The sequence below is a fragment of the Cervus canadensis genome, chromosome 23 (assembly GCF_019320065.1).
Source record: "Cervus canadensis isolate Bull #8, Minnesota chromosome 23, ASM1932006v1, whole genome shotgun sequence".
In the NCBI taxonomy this organism is placed as follows: domain Eukaryota; kingdom Metazoa; phylum Chordata; class Mammalia; order Artiodactyla; family Cervidae; genus Cervus; species Cervus canadensis.
In genome coordinates, this window is record NC_057408.1 from 28,418,793 (window position 1) to 28,426,194 (window position 7,402).

Sequence of the window (7,402 nt, forward strand, 5' to 3'; positions counted from 1 at the left end):
TGGTAGTGTAATCGGCCAAGTGATTCTTCTTAATACAACACATACCTGCTGACTTTACCAGTAAATGAGGAATAGTTATACACCTTTTTGACTTTTTACTTTTTCTCACTTATCTTTTACCCCTGTTTTTATACTTTTTAACCTTTTTCATTTGTTCACACTTTGACTTATCACTTATGATATCCTGGTTCCTGGAGAGCCTTTATCCTCCTTTACAAGAAGTTGAAACCCAACTCTGCTCCAGATCTTTTCCTCTGGAAGCTTTTTATGAACTTGGGGGTTCACAGGAGCATGTCTGCCACCAAAGTCCCATAACGTAGCTTTTACCACTTGCTTGGCGCTTATCACACTGCTAGTGTTTTTATATATATCTTTTCGTCTCTAAGATAAGTTCCCTGAGAGCAAAATTTTCTTACTCTGTTTTGAGCATCAACTAGCACCCAGCTCAGGACTTTGCACAAAATGGAAACTTACAAATACTTATTTATTATTTAAAGTGTTTATAGTTTGGGTTCTAGTCACCATTTTTTAAAATCTATTTAAATCTGAAATCTTTCATAGTTTAATGGAAATGCTTATAAAGAAGTAGGGAAGTCAAGACTCTCTTGTATTTATTCTCACTCACCGAGACACCCTGAAACCAATCTTAAAGAGCAGAGGTACTCAAGCTTTCTCATATTTTTAAAATATTCTATTCAGCTTCTAAATTTCACCTCTAATCACTCTGATATTTTCATTTACGTTTTTTAAGGCTGGATTGCTATCAAAGAAATAGTGAGTTCAAACTATTATCATTTTATAGCCAAATAATTTCTCAAAATGATTAAATAATTTAAAATAAGTCAAATTCCTAGGTCTAGAGAGTCCCATTAGGGCCACTATTGTATAGAACTTGGTCTTGCACTGATATCATCTGGCCCTCTGAGAAACCTAGAATGAGAACTTTAGAAAAGTCAGGAGATCTTTCTAGTTAAATGGTTGAATCAAGGAAGAGACATGTGCAGACAAAGTCTTGATTTTATCATGACTTGAATTAACAGTGATAACTGTTGAAACCCCTTCTAGTCATAGACTTACCCTTAACCAAATAGCTTTTCAGTCCTTAAATCATCTCTAGTTGTAGCTCTTACTTATTGCAGAAGCTGATGATAATTCTAGGCTAACACATTTGAATAAAAAGAGCAACAGCTCTAGTTTTATAACAACTCTACACCCTCATAAAATGTTTGAACTTTACAAAGTTTCAAAGTGAATATAAGCACTTTCTCCTGACAGATCCAGTGCAATCTTGGAGATAAGCTCCCTGTTTTCTTTATAGCTATGTTCATTTAAATGATGTTTTGTTTACTGCCTATATATTAAGCTTTATCTTTTATTTTTCAGTTTTTTTTTATTTGGCTGCACCGGGTCTTATTTGCGGCGTGTAGGGACTTTGGTTGAGGCATGTGGGATCTAGTTCCCTGAACAGGCATCAAACTCAGGTCCTCTGCTTTGGAAGCAGGGAGTCTTAGCCACTAGACCACCAAGAAAGTCCCCTAAGCTTTATCTTTTATGAACTCATGAATTTTTTCATATGGAAAATGCTTGGCTCCACGGCCAAAGCAAAATCAACTTGAAGGGAAGAAAGGAGAAATTACTATTTTAGGGCTGAAGACTTTTATCTTTCTATCTATGATTTATGATTATTCTAGAGTTTACAAACTTCTAACAAATTCTTGAAAATGATAATTCTCTCTGATGAAAGAGTCTTGTGGGAAGTTAATAGCCAGTTATATTCAAACTTCATTAATTCTCTCATTAATATCATCATTAATATATCAGATGCAGACCAGAACATACAAGAAGAACAATTTTTGCCTTTAAAAAAAAGTACCGAAGTGCTAAGCCAGCAGTAAAAAGTGCTTTCTGAAAGATGCAGAATTTGGGGATGAAATTCTCATGAAATAATTTATCCATTCAGGGGATGGAGAGTGATCTTTTCAGAGGAGACTATAAAGACTAAAGTCTAGGTCAGAAGCCAAATGTGCCCCTTTCAGAATGAATTGCTCTTCTGCCATTTTCAGGAGGTATATAGATATATCAGTATGCATGCTCAGTTGTCCAGACTGACTTTGTGACCCCGTGGGTTATAGTCCACCAGGCTCCTCTGTCCATGGAATTCTCCAGACAAGATACTGCAGTGGGTTGCCATTTCCTACTCCATATATCCGTGTCAGTTCAGTTCAGTTCTGTCACTCAGTCATGTGCGACTCTTTGTGACCCCATGGACTGCAGCACACCAGGCCTCCCTGTCCATCACCGACTCCTGGATCTTACTCAAACTCGTGTCCATAGAGTTGGTGATGCCATCCAACCATCTCATCCTCTGTCATCCCCTTCTCTTCCTGCCTTCAATTTTCCCAGCATCAGGGCCTTTTCAAATGAGTCAGCTCTTTGCATCAGGTGGCCAAAGTTTTGGAGTTTCAGCTTCAGCATCAGTCCTTCCTATGAACATTCAGGACTGATTTCCTCTACAGTCCAGGAAATGCTCTAGGCCAGGATACTGGAGTGGGTAGCCTTTCCCTTCTCCAGGGGATCTTTGATCAGGAATCAAACTGGGGTCTCCTGCACTGCAGACAGATTCTTTACCAACTGAGCTATCAGGGAAGCCCATATATCAGTATACATACCTACAAATAAACACATTTATGTAAAATCGCAATCTGTAAAGGGGCTTAACTAAAGAAATATGGAAATAATATTCATCAAAATGTCTCATCATAGATACACATATTCCCAACAAATCAGAATTGGAAAGAATCTTCCATTCCTTCTAATCAAATTGCCTCATTTTATCCGCTAGGAAACTAAGGCCCAGAGAGGTTAAGTGTACTGATTAGCATGCATAATTACCTAGCAGCAGAGCTATCATCGCAATCCCAGGCTCTGGAACCTAAATGCAAATGCTTTTGTCACTGTATTTTATTGCCTTTAAGGTTTTATGGTAAAAGGGAGGGATTGGGTGATGAAAGATGATAAGCAGGAGGAGGGAAAAAGGAGGGATGATGGTGAGCTGGAGGAGGGAGCAGGAAGGACTCTCCTCCCCTTTTCCATTAGAGGATATTCAAGGCCTCCTGACTTTCCAACAGTGATGATAATACGGCCTACTTGGTGGAGCCATGCATATCAGAAAATAACCTCTCCATAGTCCCAGTACTTCCAAGTTTACCTAAAGCCATTTCTGTGGGAATTGATAGTCTGGCAGGGTTTCTGATAAGCATGTAGTATAAGGTTAGGGGCTTAGATTATTCCATGAAAGAGAAGAAAGCTAGTGGCCCCTGGAATGATGGCCAAGACTTGAAGCTGAGTAGGGGTAGAGGGTAAAGAGTCAAATCAATAGTTCCCTACACAAATGAGTGAGATCAAGTTTATGTTGCCAAGTCCAGTCTTTTGAAGGGGTAGAAGGGTTTTGGTTCAATCATTCTGAGAATATCCTATTTCTTTTTGCCCCTGTTGACAGATACAAAGGTAACAAATCCAAAAATGTGACTGGAGAAAACATCGGTCACAGTTGCACAATTCACGGTAAAACCATCTCTCTCACATCTTTAGAAATGAAGGCAATCTCCTGCTTAGTCATTTTCCAGCCCAATCTTTGAATCAGCTCAGGGTTAAATCTCTCAGACTTGCATAGAATTCTTGGGGCATGGCCTTCAAATATCATTTCTGTTCTGTGGAAGTCTTGATAATTTGTTATTTAGCTAGGCACTTCAATGAAGAAAGAAAACATAAATAAACATTTTTAAGCAAAGACATATTTATGATACCTTGCTTCCTTCCACTAGAGCAGAATTGTCAGTGGGTTCCTTTAGTAAGAGATTGTGGCTGAGTTAAGTAACTCTGAACTGTAGGAGTAATTTTTAGCAATTTTAGCACCACCCTTTTCTTAGCACCACCCTCTAATTCACTTTTACAAGCCCATACACTCTTCCTTTCAAGTTTATCTTGGCCAGAAGCTCAAATAAAAAGAAAGATAGATAAAGTTTTGCTTCAATTACTTAATTGCGCACATTTTCCATGTCTGTCTTCAGATAAAGCCTGAAATTATGATAAATTGTAACTCACACTTTCCTGGCTTCCTGTTTTCCCTAGTCTGTCAACTGGCAGCAATTAGTGGCTTCCCCAGGATATTTTTTTCCTACAAAAACAGAAAGTTTTAAATTAGTGGAATAATTAATAACAGTGAAATTGAGATTATTATAGGTGAACTGTTTGCTGTTAAATTGCTCACAAGTCACTAAGTGAAGTATCCAGGAAATGTTTCTGTTCTTCTCATTTGGGTGCTGGTGTCGACCCCCAAGCACCACTCCACTAGTTTACGCCCATTGTCCCCACTCCAGAGACATGGGGTCTGGATGGATATTTTGGACACAGTTACTGGGTCTGGTAAAAAACCTGCCCACCAATGCAGGAGACACAGGTTTGATCCCTAGGTCAAGAAGATCTCAAGGCTTCCCAGGTGGCGCTAGTGGTAAAGAACCCTGCTTCCCAGTGCAAGAGACCTCAGAGATGTTGGTTCAATCCCTGGGTCTGATCTCCTGGAGGAAGGCATGGGAAGATCCTCTGGAGGAGGGCATGACAACCCATTCCAGCATTCTTGCCTGAAGGATCCCATGGACAGAGAAGCCTGGTGGGTTGCAGTCAATAGGGCTGCCAAGAGTCGGACACAACTGAAGTGACTTAGCACACACATGCACACACACACCCATGTATCATGCGGAGGCTCCAGATAGAGGGATTGTCCATCTTGACTGCCGGTAGTTCACCAGAGAGTAACTCAGGCTATATCACTGCATAGATTTAGTTATAGCCTGAGTTACTCTCTGCAATGTATGGATACTCATGCAATGCATCCATATTGATTTGGGGGGGATCAGACAAGAAATAGTTTCACCTTCTCTAAAACCACAGACTAAGTTTTATTCATGTTTTCCCACAAGCCTTCTCCAGATTCCTATCTCACTTATCTCTTGTTTAAAATCTTTAGGGACTTTCCTGGCAGTCCGCTGTTTAAGACTCTGCACTTCCACTGCAGGGGGCCTGGGTTCAATCCGTGATCAGGGAATGAAGGTCCCAGAGGCTGCACTACACAACCAAAAATAGATAAATAATAAGATGGAATCTTTATATATTGATATACTAGCTTGTAGGAGACAGGAAGAATAAAAGAAAAGCAGGCCCCGGCAAGGGCCACAAAAGAAATTTTTAATTATTGATAAACTGGATGCTATAAGGCATGGGACTCTTGGAACAAGACCAGAGGGAACAGTTCACAATCTTGAAAATAAAATATGATCCTGGGGTCGAAAAACCGACCCCAGACTGTTTCTCAACCATCGTCTCAGAGTCACATGTTTTACGTATCTGGTGGAAAATCTATAGGTGAGAATATTAGTCTTAGTTACTGATTTGTTATTGATTACTGTTTCCTAATTACTCAATGGTTAATGATCATTTTGTTCTTTGGCCCTGAAGGCAACATGAGTTATAGTTTAACTCCCTGTGCATTCTTTCATTCACAGCTGAAAGTATAACAAAGCTGGCTTGGATTCAGTTTCGGAGCATTCACCTTGGAGCGGTGTTAGTCCCCGATCCTCGCTTTCCTCTGAATTCTTGAGTCTTGTTTCTCATTCTCTCGCCGTGTCTTGCTTTTGGAAACCCTGCTTGTCGAGCTGGTCTTGACACTAGCTATGGGCTTCGCTGGTGGCACTATCGGGCTTTCCAGGTGGCACTAGTGGTAAAGAACCATCTGCCAATTCAGGAAAGAAATGCATGTTTGATCCCTGGGCCAGAAAGATCCCCTGGAGGAGAGCATGGCAACCCACTCCAGTGTTCTTGCCTGGAGAATCCCGTGGATAGAGGAGCCTGGCGGCTACAGTCCACGGGGTTGCCAAGAGTCGGACAAGACTGAAGTGACAACAGCACACACATACTAGCCACAATGATACAATTTTGGTTTTGCATTGTTTCGATGACTGTTTGGAGGGGGCAAGGAAAGAGGTAATGCTATCCTAAGTCAACAATATAATATTATCAGCAGAATTTTGCTCATTTGTTTATTCGTTGTTAGTTGTGGCCTGCCTTGTGTATGTTTAGCAATATGTACCAATATTCCCACTGAGCATGAAGGAATAGGGGCTATATGAATGGAGAACAGGGGTAAAGGGAGAGTGTTGCTCTAGCTTTTGTTTTGTTTCTGCAATATTTGATATTAAGATTGCAGGAATGTATTAGGTATTCAAAATCTGTTAGAAAATAAAAAAAGAACTCAAGGTATGTCAGTATTATTCAAATGGGAATCCAGAAGAAGAGAGGAGATAGGATGGAGCCCAGACAATTGTGTGGTTGATGGCTGCCTTATTTAACCATTGGTCAGGTAACAACACCACTGACTGGGCGCCTGGAGAACACCCATTTTTCGCAGTTCTGGAAGCTGCAGGTCTGAGAGGAGGGTGCAAGCATGGTTGGGTGCTTGGTCAGGCCTCACCTCCTGGCTCACAGGGACTCTCCAGAGTCTTCTCCAACACCACAGCTCAAAAGCATCAATTGTGATTTCATGGGTGGTATGAAATGGAATATCTCCTGTCATCAGAAAACAAAGATGCCACATCTACCTACGATGCCCACCTCCCAAAATGTGAATATCAGCCCCACCAGTAAGCAGCAGACAAGGGAGGTCCCCGACATTTGCCACAAAGAATTTAAGGCAACACAGTGAATCTAAGAATGTCACAGTCCTTCACAGGCGGGCAGAGTCAGCTTATCTCCATGAGGCAGACCACTGTATGTCTATAATAACAAAATCAGCAATATAAGGGTTAAAGTCACAGAGCAGATTCCTTGTGAATTCCAAATTAACCCTTCCGGTTACATAAGAACACTAATTACATCCTGGGACACACCCTCATGACCAATTCTAATCCCATTTACCTCCCAAAGGGCGCCCCTAAAAACAACATTCCATCAGGGATTAGGGTTTCAACATCTGTGTTGGAGTGAGGGTAACAAATATTCAGGCCATAGTGTTGGCTGAGAGTTTCCCAGAACTAAACCAAGACACAGGTTTCCAAATGGAAAACGTCTCCTGATGAATAAACTAAATTTTGAAAACCATTTTAAAGGACTCATAATGTGATGAAATATTAAGAACTGCATCAAAAACAAAAATAAAATTATTAAAACTATAAGAAGCAAAACTCCAGAGATATCACTTTGTCCACAAAGATCCCTAGAGTCAAAGCTATGGATTTTCCAGTGGTCATATATGGATGTGAGAGTTGGACCATAAAGAAGGTTGAGAGCTGAAAAATTATTGCTTTCGAATTGTGGTGCTGGGGAAGACTCTTGAGAGTCCCTTGGACTG